Here is a 21,882-nt window from a genome sequence, read left to right on the forward strand (position 1 = left end):
TTAATGATGAGAAACTAGATGCTTTGCTCCTAAAATTGGGAAAACAAGGATATCCCCTCACATCAGTCCTATTCAACATCATACTAGAACTCCTAGCTAACGTATAAGACAAGAAAACAAAGTAACAGGTATTCATAGATGATATGGCTATCTATGTTGAAAATCCCAAAGAATCAACAAAAAAAGTTCTGAAACTAATAAGCAATTATAGCAAGGTTGCAGGATTCATGTCCTTTCCTATATACCAACAACAAACAATTGGAATTTGAAATTAAAAACAGAACACCATTTTTACATTAGCATCAATTTTAAAAAGAAAGAAATACTGAGGTATAAATCTAGCAAAATATGTACAATATCTATATGAAGAAAACTATAAGCTCTGATGAAAGAAATAAAAAATCTAATATAGAGATTCCATATTATTCAGATGTCAATTCTTCACACACAAAAAAAAAATCTTAAGATTTAATGCAATCCTGATCAAAATACCAGCAAGTTATTTTATGGATATTGATAAATTGATTCTGGAGTTTTTATGGAAAGGCAAAAGAGCCAGGATAGCCAACATAACACTGAAAAAGAACAAAATCGGAGGACTGACACTACTCAACTTCAAAATATATCCAAAATTCACTGTTCACCATCTCCCACCACTATTTCTCTGGCCCAAACTACCATCGTTTCTTGTTTGAATTTTTGCAATGGCATTCTAATCAGTCTCTGCTCTTGTCCCCATCTAGTCTTTTCTCAACAGAGTAACCAGAATAATTGTGTTAAAAAGTACTAAAGGATAATTTTCAAAAACTGGTAAAATCATGACTTGCATACAGATCCGCAAAATGCATATCTCAAAGATTTTATTTAATACGTTAATCAATGAAACAGTAAGATGTTACAACTGATTCAAAGGAGAAATCCAAGAACCACACATATATAGGGATTAAGGAATTCTGAAACAAAATTACAATTAGATGAAAACTTTAATCTACTCAGGGCAATTACCAATTGCGTTCCACTGAACACAACTGATTTGTATCTCTATGGATAAGAAGAACTTGCACTTTTATCAGTTTTCTACAACTTACAGAGGACAAAATCCTGCAATGATTCCCCTTCTTATTCTGTAAGTAAAAATCAGACTTTTCAATGGCCTAAAAGGTCCTAAATTTTGGAAGTGATTTCCTGTCCCCTCCTGCTCTATTATCTTTCTAATCTAATGTACTTTGTAACTCTCCCCCTCAACACTGCTCCAGCTACCCTGGCCTCCTTGCTGTTTCTGGAATAGAATAAGCATGCTCCTATTTCAGGGCCTCTGCAACTGCTATTCTCTACCTGGAATGCTCTTTCCCCAGATAGCTACATCACTTGCTCCCTCACTTCCTTCAGGAACTCACTCATAAATATCAGAGAATTTCACTGACAACCCTACATAAAATAGGAAGCCCCTCTTTCTCTCCTGCAATAGTACACCCTTTCCATCTTATCCTGCCATGTTGTTCTCCATATGACTTACGACCAACTGGCAAACCACATATTGACTTATTTTTCAATTGTTCCCCCATCCCACTGCTACCACAAAATGTAAACTCCATAGGGCAAAGACTTTGTTTTGTTTACTGCTATATCCGCAGGGCCTAGAGAGTGCCTGATGCATAAGTTTTAGTTGAATGAATAAATATCCCAGTCTTGGACAGGTTTCAAAAATAGCAATATACTTATTCATAAATTTTGCCCCTGAATTTCTGTAACATGACAACATATCAATAAAACCATAACCAAAGAACCTCCCATTTTCACTTATTAATGTTTCTTAAATAGCTATTTATTAATCTGACTTTTAAAAAGAGCTCAAAATTATCACTTAGATTGGTCTGTAAATTGACAGCTATTTTATGAAAAAATGCTTTATAGTTTATGATATATATGAAATTCTCTTACAAGTAATGCTCCCATGCTGCTGTCAAATAAAGCAAGTACACTCAAAAGCTTAGGTGGCACCAGATATCCTCCTTTTCATACTATATACATTCAAAGACTGTCATTTGGATTGTAGTTATTATCGCAGATGTGATGCCTGAACAGTCTATTTGGGTAAGTCAATTGCCTAAAAGTCATTTTCCAAGCCATATCACTTCCTCCAAGTCAGTTCACTCCTTGATGTTCCTGCAATCCTGGGATGGGTGCAAAAAAAGGTGAGCAGACTCTATGACTGAGACAAATGTCTATGATCTTTAAGCTCTTTTAATTTTCAACCTTAAAAGGCACCTAATATATATTTTTTTTAATCTTCACTTTACTGCGATATATTCACATACCACGCAGTCATACAAAACAAATCGTACATTCAATTGTTCACAGTACCATTGCATAGTTGTACATTCATCACCTAAATCAATCCCTGACACTTTCATTAGCACACACACAAAAATAACAAGAATAATAATTAAAGTGAAAAAGAGCAATTGAAGTAAAAAAGAACACTGGGTACCTTTGTCTGTTTGTTTGTTTGTTTCCTTCCCCTATTTTTCTACTCATCCATCCATAAACTAGACAAAGTGGAGTGTGGTCCTTATGGCTTTCCCAATCCCATTGTCACCCCTCATGAGCTACATTTTTATACAATTGTCTTTGAGATTCATGGGTTCTGGGTTGTAGTTTGATAGTTTCAGGTATCCACCACCAGCTACCCCAATTCTTTAGAACCTAAAAAGGGTTGTCTATATTGTGCGTAAGAGTGCCCACCAGAGTGACCTCTTGGCTCCTTTTGGAATCTCTCTGCCACTGAAGCTTATTTCATTTCCTTTCACATCCCCCTTTTGGTCAAGAAGATGTTCTCTGTCCCATGATGCCAGGTCTACATTTCTCCCCGGGAGTCATATTCCACGTTGCCAGCAAGATTCACTCCCCTGGGTGCCTGATCCCACGTAGGGGGGAGGGCAGTGATTTCACCTTTCAAGTTGGCTTAGCTAGAGAGACAGGGCCACATCTGAGCAACAAAGAGGCATTCGGGAGGAGGCTCTTAGGCACAATTATAGGGAGGCCTAGCCTCTCCTTTGCAGCAACCGTCTTCCCAAGGGTAAAACCTATGGTAGAGGGCTCAACCCATCAATCCACCAGTCCCCTATGTCTGTGGTCATGTTAGCAACCATCGAGGTGGGATAGGCCAGTATCCCTGCATTCTCCACAGGCTCCTCAAGGGGGCTCTACATATTTTTTTCCTTGTTTTTTGTTTTGTTTTTTTAACTTTTTTTTTCTTTTTTAAATCAACTGTATGGGGAAAAAAAAAAAAACAAAAAAAAAAACACCATACAATAAAAGAACAAGGGCACCTAATATTAACTAGTATTTATTGAATATCAGTTGACCTACCTGCCATATGTAATTCCAACACCAACACCTAAAAGGTCTACTGAACATAGTTGTTTCAGTGAAAAGAGGAATGTGGTCATGTATGGTTAAATCTATAGAGAGGGGGAAAACATGAGTCTGGGACAACACAGGTTATTGAAATGATAGTTAAACTTTTAACAGCAGCAGCTTCTTCAAATATTTTCTTTCTTTACAGTAATTAGCTCAAATATTTGTTTAAAAATTCAAAGAATAAGAAAGCTAATCTTTTTCTTCTTCAGTTATATATAAAAAGGCTTTAAATTTCTCTTGTTAATGTGGCTGGAAATAATTTAAGATTGGGTTTGCTAGAAAGCGTACCTTCACATTTTAATTAAAATACTACAAATTAATATGCTTATTTTGTTAAAACTAAGTACACCCGTTAGTAAAGGAAAATACCCAGAACACACCCCTCCCAATACAACATATCTGGGTTTGGAGGCAATGAATGCTGTTTTCCTAATGTATGGCCCAAGTGACACTTGCTTTAGTCATTGAAAGACAACCAAATCATCATTCAAGTGACCAAGGCAAAATTATTCTGAAAAAGAGAAATAAATTACTTCTTTGAAACCCATATCCCTCTTTAAATTATTAAAACAATGTTAAGATTATATATTAAAAAAAACAATGGACTTTTATGGAAAAATTAAGTTTGATTTAAATCAAAACCACTCCACCACCTGAATTAATGAGAAAATACAAGGTTACTGTTATATTAATATACCAGAATATAGAATAACTAGACAAGAATATTAAAGCAGTATTCATTATTAATTTGAAAACTTAGAAAAAAATTTTAAACATTTTTAGAAAAATATAATTTATTAAAAATCATTCAAAAAGAAATGCAAGGATGCACACTTCTTGATTTCAAAACTTATCACAAAGCTACAATCATCAAGACTGTGTGGTACTGGCATAAGGACAGACATATAGATCAATGGAATAGAATTGAGAGTTCAGAGATAAATTCATACATTTATGGTTAACTGATGTTCGACAAGGGTACCAAGACAACACAATGTGGCAAGAATAGTATAACCAAATAAACCCCCTTTTATAAAAGCCAGTCCATTTCTGGTATTTTGCATTGTGGCAGCATTAGCAAACTAGAACAAATGCGATGAGAAAACAGAATTCTATATTCTATCTTTCAAGAACGGGAATGAAATTAAGACATCTTCAGACAAACTAACAAAAAATGGTGTCTTTTTCACCAAAAGACCCGCACTAAAGGAACTTCTAAAGAATGTACTTCAGGTAAAAAAAAAAAATTCTCTCAGACAGAAGGTCTCCGATGTAAAAAGGAATAATGAGCAAAGAAAATGGCTTCTTAGAAATGACAGCAGAAACAAAAGCAATGAAAGAAAAAATAAACTGGACTTTATCAAAATTTAAAACTTGTGTGTGTCAAAAGACAGTGTAAAGAAAGCAAAAAGACAATCCGCAGAATGGGAGAAAATATTTGTTAATCATGTATCTGGAAAGGTTCTAGTATCCAGAATACATAAAGAACTCTTACAACACAAAAATAAAAAGAGAAATAACCCAATTTAAAAATAGCCGATGGACCTGAGTAGACATCTCTACAAAGAATACATACAAACAGCCAATAAATACCCAAAAAGATGCTCAACCTCACTGTCATTAGGAAAATGAAATCAAAACTGCAATGAGATACCAGATACCACTTCACTCACTAGGATGGCTATAATAAAAAAGACACATAACATCAAGTGTGGAGAAATTAGAACCCTCATATACACTGGTGAGAATGTAAAATGGTGAATGCTGAACCTGCTTTGGACAGGTTGGGTAGTTCCTCAAAGGTTAAACAAGGTGTTACCATAAGACCCAGCAATTTGACTCCTAGGCCCCCAAAATTGAAACCATACGCACAAACAAAAATTTGCATGTTCACAGCAGATAATCATAGCAGCCAAAATATGTAAACAACTCATATGTTCAATTAAAGATGCATAAACAAAATGTGATATAATCCATATAAGTGAATATCATTCTGCCATAAAAAACAAATGAATATATGCTACAACATAAATGAACCTTGAAAACATTATGCTACGTGAAAGATATCAGACAAAAAAGGCCACATATTATATGATGCCATTCATAGAAGATGTCCAGACAGACAAATCCATAGAGATAGAAAATATATTAGTTGTGAGGGGCTGGAGAGATCAAGGATGAGAAAAGAGTGCTAAAGGGGATAAGATTTCTTTTTGAGGTGATGAAAATGTTCTGAAATTAGGGGTGGTTGCACAACTTTGTGAATGAACTTTATGTTTAAAAGGGGTGCACTTTATAGGATGTGAATTATATTTCAATTTTAAAAAGAAAAATAAATAAATCAACCATTAAAAAAGAGAGAGACCCTGGAAAGATAAACAATCATTAAAGAAACTGAGTAATAGTTCAAAATCTTTCCATAGAACAATCATCAGGGTAAGACTACTAAATAGTCAAGGAACAACAAATAATTACAACCTTAAACACGCTCATCCAGATAATAGTAAAAAAGGAAACACTTTCTAATAACTAATTATTAATTTTATTATTACTTATATATTTCTAATGGATTAATAATTCATATCAAAATCTAAGTAACACACTATGAGAAAAGAAAATTACAGGACAATCTGACTCATGAACATGGATATAAATAATCCTAAATAAAGTATAAGAAAACCAAATCCAGTGATTTATAAAAAAGATTATCCATATGACTAAATTGTGTTTATCCCAGAAACACAGCCTAATTTGAAAGTCGATGTACTTGATCACATTAACAGATTAAGGAGAAAAAATTTTTATTATCTCTAGAGTTGCTGAAAAGCCTTTCAACACTCATTCATGATTTTTAAAAAACCAGTCAAAGCTCTTAGCAAAGAGGAATAGAATGAAACTTCCTTAATTTAATAAAGGACATCTGAACAAAACTTACAGCAAGTATCATTTTTAATGGTAAAATTTGAAAGCATTTCCTTTGAGGTCAGAAACAAGATAAGAAACAAAAATGTGAATAGCTACAGATGTCTGAGATAGTATAGTAATGGAAGAGGATTAGGCAAAGGCCAATGACATGGAAGAGAAAGTACAGAAACAAACCCACCCCATATATGAAAATTTGCTATTAGACAAAAGGTGCTTTGCAGATCAGTGAGGAAATGAATTACTATTCAATAAATAATATTGGGATAACCAATTATCCGACTGAAAAAACAGATGAAATCATATTCCTTACCAAAATATGCAGAAATCAATTACTGAGAGATTTAAGAATTAAATGTGAAAGGCAAACACCATAAAGCTTTTAGTAGATAATATAGGGAGAGTATCTTTATGACCTCTAGATAGGAAAAGATTTCTTAAATAAGATAAACTATAAAGAAAAAACCCATCATACATTTAGCTGTATTAAAATTAAGGATTGTTGTGAGGTATATAACTATAAACTGATTATACTTCCTTGTATTTGAGGGGGTGGGTATAAAGAATGCATCAAAAGGTATATGTAAGGGATGCCCCATAACCAACTGAATCCAGTCAAATTATTTTAATCCTACGATTCCCTCCCATCCTTTAAAACTAGTCAATTAAATAGTAATCACTGTTAAAGCTAGTAGATTGTTTTAAAAAAGAATCTGATGATAATGTAATGCAGGGCTGTCTAGGTTCTAAATACTATACATCTTAAATATATCACAAATTTATGGCATCATTTAAGATCAACATATTTTGGATTTGAAAACAAGAATCAAAACACAGACATGACAATGGGCAGGGCAAGATGGCGGCATAGGGAGGTGTGGAATTCAGTTAGTACCCTAGAGCAACTAGAAAACAGCCAGGAACAACTAGTAAATAATCTGGAACAACTGTCTGGGGGACTTCTATGACTGGACACACATCATACACCAGTCTGGAAAGGGTGGAATGGCTGAGAAGCAGGAAAGAACTCTCAGGAAAGCTCCTCAAACTGAGGAGCAGGTGCCCCTCCCTCACTGGTATGAGAGGCTGAGTTGGAAGACTTCCCCGTGGGAAAAAGCAGCAGCCTTCTAGGAGGAAGGGAAGTTAGCTCAACCAAGGTCCAATTGCAGTTTTAATTAACAAATTTGGACTACTGAATACGAGCTACGAGCACAGATAAATCCAGTGCAAGCAAGAAAGAAACCCAGAGGTTTCTCCCAGCAGAGAGGTGGCGGGGCTGACAGGAAAAAAAAAATACATAAATAAATAAAAAAAGAGGCTTTTGAAATTGGCTGAGCTCAGAATACTGGAAAAGGGCTGTGTCCCAAGAAAAGAGACACAAAGAACTGGGTACCAACTCTGGTTGTTGAATGGCGAATTCAGGGGCTGGGGAATGGCTCTGAAAAAGGGATTACTTTCCTTTTTTGTTTTTGTTTTTTTCTCCTCACATTCCAAGTAGCTCATTAGAGAAAGCCTCAGACATTTTCAATTATCAGTACTGACCCACGCAAAGGTGGAGTTAAGACAGATAGTCAAAGAAGTATGTCAAATGTAGGAGATAATTCCCTAAAGGACTTATCTTCCCTAAGAAAAGGGGGGGGGGGGGGGGAATGGGGCCCAGCTCAAGTAGCTGCGGCATGCGGAGAACTCAGACCCTAGGGCCTGAGGGGTGTGGGTACCAAAACAGCTTAAGCTTGGCCTCTGACGGACTTGGACCATGGCAGGGACAGGATCTGCTGAGAATAAAAGGCACCACACTTCTTTATGATGATGGGGAGCTGCAGACTGACAAGCACCACCTGCAGGGCAGGATAGGAAAAGCACAGAGTCTAGAGGTCTCACAGGAAACTAACAATGTGCTGGGTCTTACCTCAGCGAAACCTGATACTGATTACACCCTCCTCCTGAGACCTGGGCCGTCTGGTCTGGGAAAATCTAATTGAGATAATCAAGGAAATCAGATACCTAGACAACAAAAAATTATGAATCAAACTAGGAAAAACTAAGATATGCCCAGCGAAAGGAACAAACTTAAACTTCAAATGAGATACAGGGGCGGAATACTTTCACGTTGGGCTCTGACCCCGCCGCCACTCACAGCAGCTCCTGATTCCATGCAGAGAAGCTCCTGAATTCAAGGCAATGTGACTTGACTTCCCACCCTGTCGTATTTTAGATCCCTCCAGCCACACTGCGTCCACCTTCACATGGGAAAACCAACAATGGACATTTACTGCGCTTCCACAAGGATACCTCCACAGTCCCACCATCTGCCATGGACTGATAGCACAAGATTTAAAGAAAAGGCACTATACTGATGATATCATACTAGCCAGTAATTCTTTTCCAGAACTAGGAATCGCTGCTAGCACAGTGATGACCCACCTTGAAAGTCAAGGATGCGCAATAAATCAAAGCAAATTACAAGAGACTGGACATTCTATCAAGTTCTTGGTTACTGTTTGGTTGGATAAAACTAAAGTTATTCCTTCAGCTGTTGTTAAAATGCAAAGTTATCCTACACTGCTAACTCCTAAACAATTTACTAGCTTTTCTTGGCTTATTAGATTATTGGAAACTGTTTATACTCTATTTAAAAATTTTAAAACTTTGTATACTTCAATTAGAAAAGGAAAAGCATGGGAATGGGATTTTTCACGGCAGGCTGTGTTTATGAAGGCTAAGCGAACTATCACGCAAGCACAGGGGGTGGGTGGACCCTGACATATCCTGTGAATTGGATGTAGCCAGTGCCACTACTGGCTTTGAGTGGGGTTTGTGGCAAAGGCAACAGGCTAAATGTGTAACTATTAGATTTTGGTCCCAACTTTGGAAGGGCAAAGAACTCAGATATAACCAATTGGAAAAGCAATTGTGTACAGCTTATAATACTCTGTTACAAGTCAAAGGGCTGACTCAAAGGTGCCCAGTGACCTTATGGGTAGCCATACCCATACAGGGGTGGACACAGGAGAGTATATATAAACCCCATTTGGGGAGTGCTAAGCTAAGCATGCTGACAAAATGGAAAGCCTACACACTACAATGCCAAATTTTTAACAATAGCCCTGTGAGTGCAGAGGTGCATGAAATTTTAGGACCAGTCTCCCATGTGGCAGAGCAGCATGCCCTGCCTCCTGTTCATCTCCCGAGGTAGCTCCTCCCATGCCCACTGTTGACAGACAAGGAAGTATACCTGACTCTGCATGGTAAACTGACAGACTGGCACTTTGGCAACATGCTACCTGGACGGCCGTGACTGTCCAGCCAAGTACTGACATCATCTGGTGGAAGACTGGAGCTTTGCAAAGCAGCCAGTGGGCTGAGTTGCTGGCTGTATGGATGGTAACTGTCCATGAACCAGGAGACACCCTGACTGTCTGCCCAGATAGCTGGGCTGTATATCGAGGCCTAACAGTATGGATGGCCACGTGGAAGCAGGAGCAATGGACAGTGGTCGACTGCCCCCTATGAGGGCAGGAATTGGGGGAAGACATCTGGATGGCCTGCCAGAAACATAAGGTAACTGCTTTCCATATTTCTGCCCATAATGTTAACTCATTGCCAGGTAATGCAGAAGTGGATGCCCTAGCAAAATTCTGCAGCCTAACACCAACGATGCATGAGGTGACTGAATGGCTGCATTGGAAAACCGGGCACCAAGGATATCAGACCCTGTGGAAGCTGGCACAGAAGTTTTAGCTGCCTATCACCCAACAAGAGTTAAAAGTAGAGAATGCTAGCCCCTCCTGCTCGCTGCGACAGCCCAGAATGCTTCCTCACTAACTTGTACCCATTGGCCGAGACCAGATTCCTCGCACCTCATGGCAAATAGACTATATTGGCCCCCTTCCTCTGTCCAAAGGGGCAAAATATATCTTCACCACCATAGATATGGCTATAGGACTGCTGCTGGCCTTCCCAGTGGGCAAGGCCAACTAATGAGCTACCATATGTAGCTTAGAAAACTTAAGTGCCTTTTTCGGGGTCCCCACACTCATGGACAGCAATAGGGGAACCTACTCACTGGGCAATTAACCCAGGCCTGAGCTACAGAATGTGATGTCCTTTGGACATTTCACTTGCCCTATAATCCCACAGCAGCTGGGTTAACTGAAAGAATGAGTGGCCTTTTAAAGGAACATTTAAAGGATAACAGAAACTCCTTACAGCAATGGACTCAACGACTGTACCAGCATTAACTTCAGACCCAAAGCGGTGGCTCCTGCTCCTGTGGAAATGGTAACCATGGGGCCCATGCAAGCCTTACAAATTCAAATAGGGGAGGCCAGCTGCTCTCAAGTGCAGCGAGGCAGTGATAATAATCTGTTCTTGCCTGTGCCACAAATACTAGAAATTGGGGAAAATAAGGTCAAATGGCTCTGGTTCTGGCCCATGCAGCCAAGCTGGTTGAGAATGCTAAGCCCATGAGGTATTATGCCAAAGGTTATTTGTATTCCCCATCAGGGACCCCCATCCCCAAGGGAACTGTATGTGCAACTCTGCAACCCCAAACTAACTGCAGATCTGACCCCGAAGGGCTCCCGACAGGGTAAACAATATGGCATTTAAAAACCCCCTCACTGGAACTCTTGTATCCACTAATGAAACTCAGGTTATATATTGTTCCTACATGTGCTATTAATTTGTTGTTAAAAAATTGTATATTAATGTTTCAATAATGCACTAACTGAAGTGTTTTAAGTATTTAGCATTATTCTAACAGGTTTTAATTTTAGTTGTAATTATATGCTGTAGAATGTCTGCTTGAAAACAGTTTCCAAAATTATTTTGATAAATTAAGTATAAGAGATACAAAGGATGTTTTATATTAAAGGGAAAAGGAAAGTAGTTTTATCCTAAATGACTGGTTGCTTCAGAATGAGAAAGAGAAAATGTAGGACAAAAACCTGTATGGATATAGAAAGTCGCAGGAAGTTTGCATCAAGGGAAATTTATTTCTGTGGACGAAGTTAGGAAATGATTAAAAAAAACAACAACTAGATACAGAATAAAGCAGACTTCCTGGTAGTTTTAACCTTTAGCTATTTTAGCTCCAGGTATACCTGTGCTTTAATTAATATTCAGTGTTGTGTATATATACCCAATAACTCACAAAATGTAACATAAGCTCTTGATTATATGCCAGATCATATACAAAATACTGAACATTTATCTGATGATCCTTTGTACAAACGGTTTAATTCTTTAACTTGGCCATAGTGCCACTTGTTAAGGGGATTACTGTCCATATGTACTGGTTTACTTGTACTCTGCTGTTCACTGTACTGTTGTTGTGAATTTTGGATGCAATGTCTGTCCTATGGTCAATGCAAATCACTGTGTGGGGGTGGATTGTTGGAACCCCAGGCCCCTAAGTGTTTTGAAGACTGCATACAGCAGTTTGCTTGACCTAGGACAGTTAAGTTCGACCTATTCCTGTAAAATCAGGCCTCTGTGCTAATGTAACCTATAACAACCTCCTCCCTGAGACTCCCTGAGATACTGTTATCTAAAAGATAATCTATAATCCTCCCCTCCTCCCTGTTGATTACAGTCAATCCCTCCCTACATTACAAGCCTGCCTTATGCTCTCATACCCATTGGAATGCCGAGCCTTTATAACCAGTTTGTTCATCCCCACAAAGTGCAGAGTATTTTCACGTTGAGCTCTGATCCCGCCGCCATTCAGAACAGCTCCTGAATTCAGGGCAACAAGACTCGACATCCCACCCTGTTGGTAAGCCCCATAATAAAGGCTCATGTCTCAAAAAAAAAAAAAAAAAAAAGAGAGAGAGAGAGAGGGAGAGAGATACAGGACTTGAAACAACTAATTAAAGATATTCAAACAAATATGCTAAATCAATTAAAAAATCAAATCAATGAGTTGAGGGAATATATGGCAAAAGAGATGAAGGATATAAAGAAAATACTGGGTAAACATAAGGAAGAAACTGAAAGTTTGAAAAAACAACTGGCAGAACTCATGGGAATGAAAGGCACAATAGAGGAGATGGAAAACACAATGAAGACATACAACAGCAGATCTGAAGAGGCAGAAGAAAGGACTCATGAACTAGAGGACAGTATATATCAAATCCTAACATGAAAGAACAGATAGCAAAAGAATGGAAAAAATTTGAGCAGGGTCTTAGGGAACTGAATGACAACATGGAGCACATGAATACACGCCATGGGTGTCGAAGGAGAAGAAGAAGAAGAAGAAGAAGAAGAGGAGGAGGAGGAGAAGAGAATGGACGGGAAGGGAAAGGAAGGGAAGGGAAGGGAAGGGAAGGGAAGAGAAGAGAAGAGAAGAGAAGAGAAGAGAAGAGAAGAGAAGAGAAGAGAAGAGAAGAGAAGAGAAGAGAAAGCAGGCAGAAAGAATAATGGAAGAAATAATCACTGAAAATTTCCCATCTCTTAAGAAACACAAAAAATTACAGATCCAAGAAGCACAGCATACCCAAACAGAATAGATCCAAGTAGACCAACTCCAAGACACTTAATAATCAGATAATCAAATGTCAAAGACAAAGGGAGAATTCTTAAAGCAGTGAGGGAAAACTGATCCATCACATACAAGGGAAGCTTGATAAGACTATGTGCAGATTTATCAGTACAAACCATGAGGCAAGAAGGCAGTGGTATATTTAAGATACTGAAAAACTGCCAACCAAAAATTCCATATCCAGCAAAACTGTCCTCCAAAACTGAGGGAGAGATTAAAATATTTTCAGACAAACAGACACAGAGAGTTTGTGAACAAGATACCTGCTCCACAAGAAATACTAAAGGAAGCACTACAGGCAGATAGGAAAAGACAGGAGACAGAGGTTTGGAGAACAGTGTAGAAATGAAGACTATCAGTAAGGGTAAAAAGAGAGACAGAAAAAAAAAAGATTATGAAATATAAAATCCAAAAGACAAAATGGTAGACAGTAGACATTATATTGAGTGAAATTAGCCAGAAATAAGGATAAATACTGTATGGTCTCACTAATATGAACTAACATTAATGAGCAAACTTTGAGAGTTAAAGTTGAGAACACAGGTTATCAGGATATAGAAAGAGGGTAAAGATCAGGCATTTGATGCTGAAGGAATACAGAAGGTTCAACAGGATTGATCATACAGATCCAGAAATGGATAGTACAATACTGTGTAATGATAGCACAATATTGTAAGTACTCTGAACAAAGACAAGTGTGAGTATGGTTGAAAGAGGAAGATTAGAGGCATGTGTGACACCAGAAGGAAAGACAGCAGATAAAGACTGGGATTGTATAATTTAGTGAAACCTAGAGTGGTCAATGATGGTGATTAAATGTACAAATATAAGAATGTTTTTAAATGAAGGACAACAAATGAATGTCCACGATTTGCAATGGATGGAGGTGGCATAAGGGTACATTGACTGATAAACAGAATGGTGAACTGTGATGTATACATATAATGGAATACTGAGTGGTGACACGAAGAAATGAATTTGTAAGGTATGCAACTAGGTGAATGGACCTTGAGGACAGTATGTTAAGTAAAATAAGTCAGAATTGAAAAGATAAACATTATATCACCTCACTAATATGGACTAACTATAATGTGCAAACTCTGAGAATTAAATCGGAGAGCATTTAGGGGAAGGCTTATGGTAAAGGTTCCTAGATTGTAAGCTCTTACAGCAGTCACATCTATTTATGAATTGTAATGGTTATTTCTAAATTCTGAGATGCTGAGCTGTTTATGTATAACCTGGTCAGTCCCTGGAACTTCAGGCATCTGTGTGACACCTGAGACTCAGAGTCAGAGTTCGGGAGCTATGAATGTCAGCATTACCCCATACAGCAACTGTTAAAAAAGCTGAAAAAGAGATCAGACTTCAATTAGAGATATGAACGAAATGGACTTGGTTAGGATTAAGGCAAACCAGACAAAAGGGAAAAGGATAATACAGACTGTGTTTTAAAACTTGAACTTCTGTGTGTGACCAAAGGAAGAGATATTAATTTGGTGGAAAATCTATATTTTCTGTAGCAGGCTATATAATTTAACTTGTATGGTCAGTTTATACAAACACCATAATTACATGGAACCTTGAATAGGGGGTGAGATCTGGTTGGTTTGTACAGGTTAGTGTGAAACTCCGATACATCCCCGAGTAATTTGGGCAGAGAATAAAAAGTATTTGCAAAGCCCCCGTGAGGGACTGGGGGAAAATATGCAAATATTAACCTTCCCCACCTGGAGAATTACAGATAGTCTCTCAAGCAGTTTAGTAGGCCGAGCCCTCAATCCTGGTGCTTGTCCTTATGAAGCTTGTTACTGTAAAGGACAGGCTAAGCCTACTTATAATTGTTCCTATGAGTCACCCCCCAAAAATCTCTTTTATTGCTCAGATGTGGCCTCTCTCTCTAAGCCAACACTGCAGGTAAAGTCATGCCCTCTCCCCTATGTGGGACATGACTCCCAGGGGTGTAAATCTCCCTGGCAACATGGGACATGACTGCCGAGGATGAGCCTGCACCCGGCTTCATAGGACTGAGAAAGTCTTCTGGACCAAAAGGGGGAAGAGAAAGAAACAAAGTAAAGTTTCAATGGCTGAGAGATTTCCAATGGAATTGAGAGGTCATTCTGGAGGTTATTCTTAGGCATTATACAGATATCCCTTTTTAGTTCTTAGTGTATTAGAGTAGCTAGAAGGAAATACCTGAAACTGTTGAACTGTAATCCAGTATCCCTGATTCTTGAAGACAATCATATAATTATATAGCATACATGGTATGACTGTGCAGTTGTGAAAACCTTGTGGCTCATACTCCCTTTATCCAGAATATGGATAGATGTTTAGAAAAACGAGAAACAAAAAGTAAATGAATAATGGGGGTGGTGGGGTAGTATGAGATGTTTTGGGTGTTCTTTTTTGCTTTTATTTTTATTTTTGTTTTTGTTTTTTGGAGTAATGAAAATGTTCAAAAATTGACTATGGTGATGAGTGCACAACTATATGATGATACTGTGAACTGACTGTACACTTTGGATGTATCTCCATAAAACTGCATTAAAAATATAATACACAATAAATGTAAGTTTATGAAATAAAAAGACATGATTCAGTAAGCATCTATAATAATGACTATATATCTCATTTCAAGTATTAGCAATGATACCCATGGCAAAATCTAAATAGTGTTTCAGATAAGCAGGGTATTAGTTTGACCCTTCCCACTGCTTCCTAAGTCATTTTTTAAATCTGATGGGCTATTCAGTCAACAGACATTATGTCATAAACTATCTTTGGATGCTTCAGGAAGAAATGTTTAATGTACTCAGATAAAATCTCCCTTGTTAAGAATAAACTTTTCAAAAGGGGTGGGGTTGGACAATGGCACAGACAAATAATCAGGACTTTGCAAAAATTCTGAAATTAAAAGTGCCAAAGAAACAGGCACAATTACAAGGAACACATTATTCACTTGGGGAATTATTTAACACTGTATATATGACAAGAGATGAGCTGAAAAGACAAAATTTATCCCAAGACAGATACTTCCTCGTCCCACCCACAATATGAAAGTACTGTGCAAAACAAATCCATTCCCATTTTATCCACCAGAGCACCTTACCCTTCACCCAAAACATACACATACATACATGCATGGTAGATATTTTTGATCTAAACTGTAAGCCTCTAGCTCACATGAAAACAAAATTATTTTAACCACACAGAAGCTCCAGCACTCCAACTTGTAGTTTCTACATGCTGCCCACACAGCATTTTGTGAGCATATGATTAGGAGGAATGATGCACAAAATCACACCACATTCCTTCCCTCAACTCACACATCAAGAACTTGCCCTCTCAGCTGCATTCTTCTCCAAACAGCCATGGTCACCTTAGCAACCCTATGCTCCTAATATGGACAGCTGGTCCATTTAAAATCAGCCTTCTTGGCAAGGAAAATGCTTGTTCTTCAAATTGGGGGAGAGAAGAGAGATTTTCCTTTCAATATACATTACAGGGGTTGATTTAACTTGATCAGCACTTTTGTTCTGTGGCAGCAATTTGTGTTGAGTTTCCACCTATTCTTAGGTTTTTTTTGTGTGTTGTGTTTCTTTTTTTGAAAAATCTAAAGCAAGTGGCTGAAAGAATAAAATCAAGTTGGCTCATATGGAACTCTAAGGAAGAATGGAACATGAAACACAAAGGTATCTGAAATAATTGCATTCTTTTATAAAACTTTTTATTTTTGTAAGTTCAAATTTACTTAAATTGAGCTGAAAGTAACATCAGTATTAAATACAAAATAAGAAATCAGTCATAAGACCAGTGCCTTTTAAATATCATGGCCTATTTTTGAACAATAAAACATTGCTAAACATCAATGTCCTGTAATTCCAATCTATTCAATAAACTATAAGTCTACTGCATTCCTTTATTCCACCACCTACATGTGAAATCTCTCACAATCTTTTTACTGGCTCAAATGTAAGCTATGTATTGAAAACCAAATGGTTAGTATATTAGAGTATCTTCCAGATCTAGAATACCTAGGATAGCACTGGATTACTTAAAACCAATCTTGATCTGTGCTTGTATCACTAGTGCTGGGACTCAACCAAATTAAACTTCAGAATAAAAGACACAGGTTTATAAACTGATTTACCTGATTTTCATACTACAAAAAAATAATTTAGTTAGAGGAGGATTACCATGTTCTGAAATACATGACATCAAATTGCTCACCAATACTGTGATGGTTTGAAGCTGTATTTCCCACAGGAATGGTGTAGACCTATTGTGGGTGGGACCTTTTGACTAGGTTATTTCAGTTGAGGTGTGCTCCAGGCTCTTCTTACTGGAGCCCTTTATAACAGCATGAGAGAAAAAGTAAAGCCAAAGATGCTGAGAGACAAGGTTACACAAGAAAACAGGGAGAGACCACAGAAACAGAGTGGAAGTCACTGAAGCCAGAAGCTGGTAGCATTGACACCTGGGAGAAAACCAGCAGATGTTGCCATGTGCCTTAAGAATGACCGGTAGCTGGTCTTCAGGGAAAAACTCATTGCCTGTTGAGGCCTTGATTTGGACATTTTCACGGCCTCAGAACTGTAAGTTATATGTAAGTTTATGTTTAAGTTAATAAATCCCCATTGTAAAAGCCAACCCATTTCTGGTATATTGCATTTTGCCAACTTTAGCAAACTAAAACACATACTCACAGAGAGATTCTAACTGTTTATCCATCAAAATGACACCTACCCTTTAGAAAAGTAAACAGGTATTTTCAAAGCTTAAAAAAAAAAAAAAAAAAAACCTCACAATTTTTAGTGTTCATTCTAAACTGGAAATATTTATGACATAATTTTCAATATAACGTAAAAGCTGCTTTAGTAAACCTTAAGGTTAACTACCACCTACATTATTCATTACTTATTTTTTTTGTTAATATATGTGTTTTTTTAACTTCTCAGGTTATGAGGGTCTTCCTAGTTAGAAACACTTGTTTCAGGTTAAGACTATCCTAGTAATTAAATCTTCCATATGTAGCAAAATAGCAATTGATAGGGTAACAGTATAGATTATAGTAAAAACAGCCTAAAGCTAATTCCATTACTGGTTTCCTCATTCATAAAATGGTAATACTATCTTTTCTATTTATGCCATGTGTTAATAAAGTATGACTAATGAAAGTAATATGCAACACACAATACTCAAAAATTAAAACAGGGGAAGGTACTATATAAATCACCTGATGTCTAATTCTTGAAATTGTTATTTTTTAAAAGGGAAGGGGAGTATTCAACAATGCACAGAATACCAAATCAATATTAACTTCAAGAATTGTTGGTCTTCCAACCAAAGATCTTAAAAATACTTAAGTGTTTACATATAAATAATCACTTTAAAAAAACTACCTCAACCTGGACTTTATTTAAATTTTCTTCCCCTTTTCCATTCCACTACTAAATCAGTTCCACGTTTCCTCCTGGCTGCCAGAACTAACTGCCCCTTAGCCCCTCCCCACAACACTAAGAAACTGCTCCCACCTAGGCACCCTTAGCTTCTTCCTACTTCTGGAAGCCTCTCCCTGACCCAAGGAGCCAACTCTGTCCCTCTATAGGAGTCTCCCTATCTTCTCTTCACTACTACAGGGCACAACATCACCAGGGACTTGGAGCTTCTGAAGTTCCCACTCTCTGGCAATTTTTACCCACAGGATCCGAGAGAAATTGCTTCTTCTGATACTGTACCACTATAGGTGAAATTGTGTTTCTGCATCACAAACTTAGAACCCTGCATTTATAGTGGTAATTATTCAGCTCTTATTCTGTGTTAGATTCAGTGAGATTCATAGAACAGGGTCCTGCTTCAAGGAAGTAAGAGAAAAAATAAGTTGAATGTTCAACCATAATACAATACAGACATTAATGAGTAATAGATAATAGAAGGTCCTTGATATTACCTTTAAATTACTAAGCTTTCCTTGGCTAGCCCTGAGACCTAAGCATTCAATATATTATTTCTAGAAGAAAAAACACATGTTTTTGTTAGGCCCCAATTATCCTTTCCTTTGATTGTTCTAATAGACTTTTAGATAGGCAGCCTTCTAAACAGATGTTTATATTTCTTTCTCTAAACTTCTGCAGAACCCAACTCACATTCTCTGACATCAATTCCAATATATAAAAATGAGCATAAATTGGCCTTTTCTTAAATGTTCAGATTAGTGTGCCTCATACACTTAAGGAATTTTACATGTAACTGTTTCATTTTAATAAATACCAACTTGGTATCTGTTATTTATTAATACCAACAATGCACTAGTTAGAAGCAACAAACTACACTAAACGCTTAGCAACGTGGCCAGATCTTGGGGGGAGAAAAGGAGTGGGCAATGGAGCAGAAGAACTAAACTAAGATCTAATGTACAAAACCTTTTATATAAATTAAAATACAGGCATACAAAATAATAAAACATTTTATAAGACACAAAAAAAGGATACAGATCACATATTTAAATGGTTGCTTATATGGAGAATGGATATAAAAGAAAATGGAAGAATGGACCTTTAATGGCTCAGTTATGATGGGTATGATACACACTGAAGAATATCATTAACTCAATATTCCTCTATTGAGTAAAACTGCTATGTCAGACAAAGTCATCCTCTTTCATAATAAACAGACAGTTGCCCCAAAATTGGAGCAATAATTTTAAAAAGTTGTCATCCTTCAATACCTTTATGTAGCAGGGTGTGGCAGTTTGGAACTGTTATGTACCCCAGAAAAGGCCATGTTCTTTTAATCCATTCCTGTGGGTGCAGACCTATTGTGGGTGGGACCTTTTGGTTGGTTATTTCAATTGAGATGTGACCCACCCAATTCAAGGTAGGACTTATCCTTCTACTGGGGTCCTTTATGAGAGGATGAATGACAGAAAAAGCCCAGAAGAAACAGAGTTATTCATCTGAAAGACCCATTTTATATAAAAATCATTTCCAGTTGCCAGATTCAATTAATCTTCAGCAATCACTACCATCTGTACCAAAAAATTTCCTGAGAAAAGTTAACCACAAAGTACCTTCATAAGGCTGCCAAGCAATTGGTTTTAAGTTCCTGACATAAGGTAAACACACAAATAAGGGGGTTCAATACCCCCTTGCTTGAACATTTCATCCCTCAGAAGTCTGAAGAGTATAAAAATATAAATCAATGACGATTTAAAATCCATTTTAAAGGTGATCATTAATTTTTTTAAAACATTAGATGTGACTCAATCTTTTATTGTGTACCTGGTAGGAAGTATTCTATTTTTGAAGCTAAATATAAGTTATACATTTTCCATAGGTTTTGGAAACATAGCTAAACAATCTCCTTTAATTTAAAGCTCAAAAGAGAGTTTTTATGACCCCGCTACCCTCCAAAGTCAATTACATAATGTCCATTACGTGAAAGATGAATAAGCCCTAAATGAAAGAAAATAACTTTTCCCTAATATGGATAAACCTACTCTGACCATGAGAAGAATTATATGAGTTTCAAAGGTGGCTAATTTTATCATGCCATTTCAATCGTGACCTCAGACAAGATGAGCTGTGTTGTGCTAGCGAATTATGAGATAGTAAAAGAGTAGCTAACAAATCCATGAGAATCTTATAATAATCAAGAAAAAGACATGAAATAAATATGGGGAAAAGGATAATAAAGAACAATTAAGCCTGTAATCAACCATATTTGTTTTATTACTATATTAACAATTCCTTACCTTGAGGAATTCTCGTCTGAGAAAAACAGATGTAATTTTGTTCCTAAAAAAAATTCAGATAGGGAAGTAGAAATGTTAATTTTGAAACAGCAAGTCTCTTTTAAAATGAAAAGAAATATTACATTCTCATTGAAATTCTGCATTTTTATAATACGGTAGCAAACATTACCACACAAATTTAGCTATAAGAATATTTTTTTTAAATGCTAACATAGCATACTCAGAATATTGACATTTGATTTACCAAAGCCTAAGAGAATAATGTCTCAAATAATAAAAAGTTTTTTTAATAAAAATAGATAACATTTGTTTTTATTATTATAAAAACACATATTATTTTACTAACTAAGCATCAAGTCAGTTCTGCTAGGTACATGATGTGTAGCACATTTTCATATTCTAAAACATCAGTACTCAACTGGGTTTTACTCTCTCCAGGACTTGATATTCTGATGGGTGCTTCATTTTTTTTAGATACAATTCACATGTCATCACTCTTTTCAAGTATAAAATTAAGTCATTTTCAGTATATTCACAAAGCTGTGGAACCACTACCACTGTCTAATTCCAGAGCATTTTTATCACCCCGAAAAAAGAAACCCTGTACTGAAAGGCACGTTTTTAATCCCATGGACAAATGTCTGAAACGAATTTAATCTGAGAAGATACGCAAGAAGCATACTCTTTACAACAATAAAATCAAAATTACATTTTTAAAAATGTGTGGAGAAAAGACTGAAAAGAAAAACAAACATCCAAAAATTATAAGAGTAGCTATATTTGGATAATGGTAATATAATGACTCTTTTTTATTATTTCCTCAAAAGTTATTATTCCATAACATTACCTTTGGGATTCTTAGAAAGATACAGCACAGACATGCATTTTCTAAAGTTATATGCTAAAATTTGTACTACATGCCAAAGTAAAAACAGAAATACAAGTTGATACTTTTTTCTTTAAAATTCACTCTCTTTTTTATTTTAAAATGTTTTTCAAAATAGATAAAATAACTATAAAGTACAATAAATAAGATTTGGCCACACTTACCAATCTGGTTGAAAAGCTTCAAATGCATCTTTCTTTATGATAAAGTGACTGTATCATCTCTTCTGGATCTGGGCATCTACTTCTTAATGGTCATTTCTGAAATAAAGGTACAATTATTAAGAATGTTACAATAAGGTTATAATTTTTAAAAAGAATCTTTAGAGAAAATTACCTAAATTTTAAT

The 21,882-nt window shown here is 36.6% G+C and overlaps 1 protein-coding gene across 2 annotated transcripts in view; it reads right to left on the minus strand.

Moving 5' to 3' along the window:
• Positions 1–21,882, minus strand: part of FRS2 (fibroblast growth factor receptor substrate 2) — a 186,603-nt gene that overhangs the window by 54,902 nt on the left and 109,819 nt on the right. For both annotated transcript variants that reach the window (XM_037846261.1, XM_037846260.1), the window contains exons 2-3: positions 21,699–21,794; positions 20,649–20,691 (exon numbers count right to left, since the gene is read on the minus strand). The gene's annotated coding sequence lies outside the window, so the exon portion shown is untranslated. The remainder of the gene's footprint in view (positions 1–20,648; positions 20,692–21,698; positions 21,795–21,882) is intronic.

This window comes from Choloepus didactylus, chromosome 8 (assembly GCF_015220235.1).
Source record: "Choloepus didactylus isolate mChoDid1 chromosome 8, mChoDid1.pri, whole genome shotgun sequence".
In the NCBI taxonomy this organism is placed as follows: domain Eukaryota; kingdom Metazoa; phylum Chordata; class Mammalia; order Pilosa; family Megalonychidae; genus Choloepus; species Choloepus didactylus.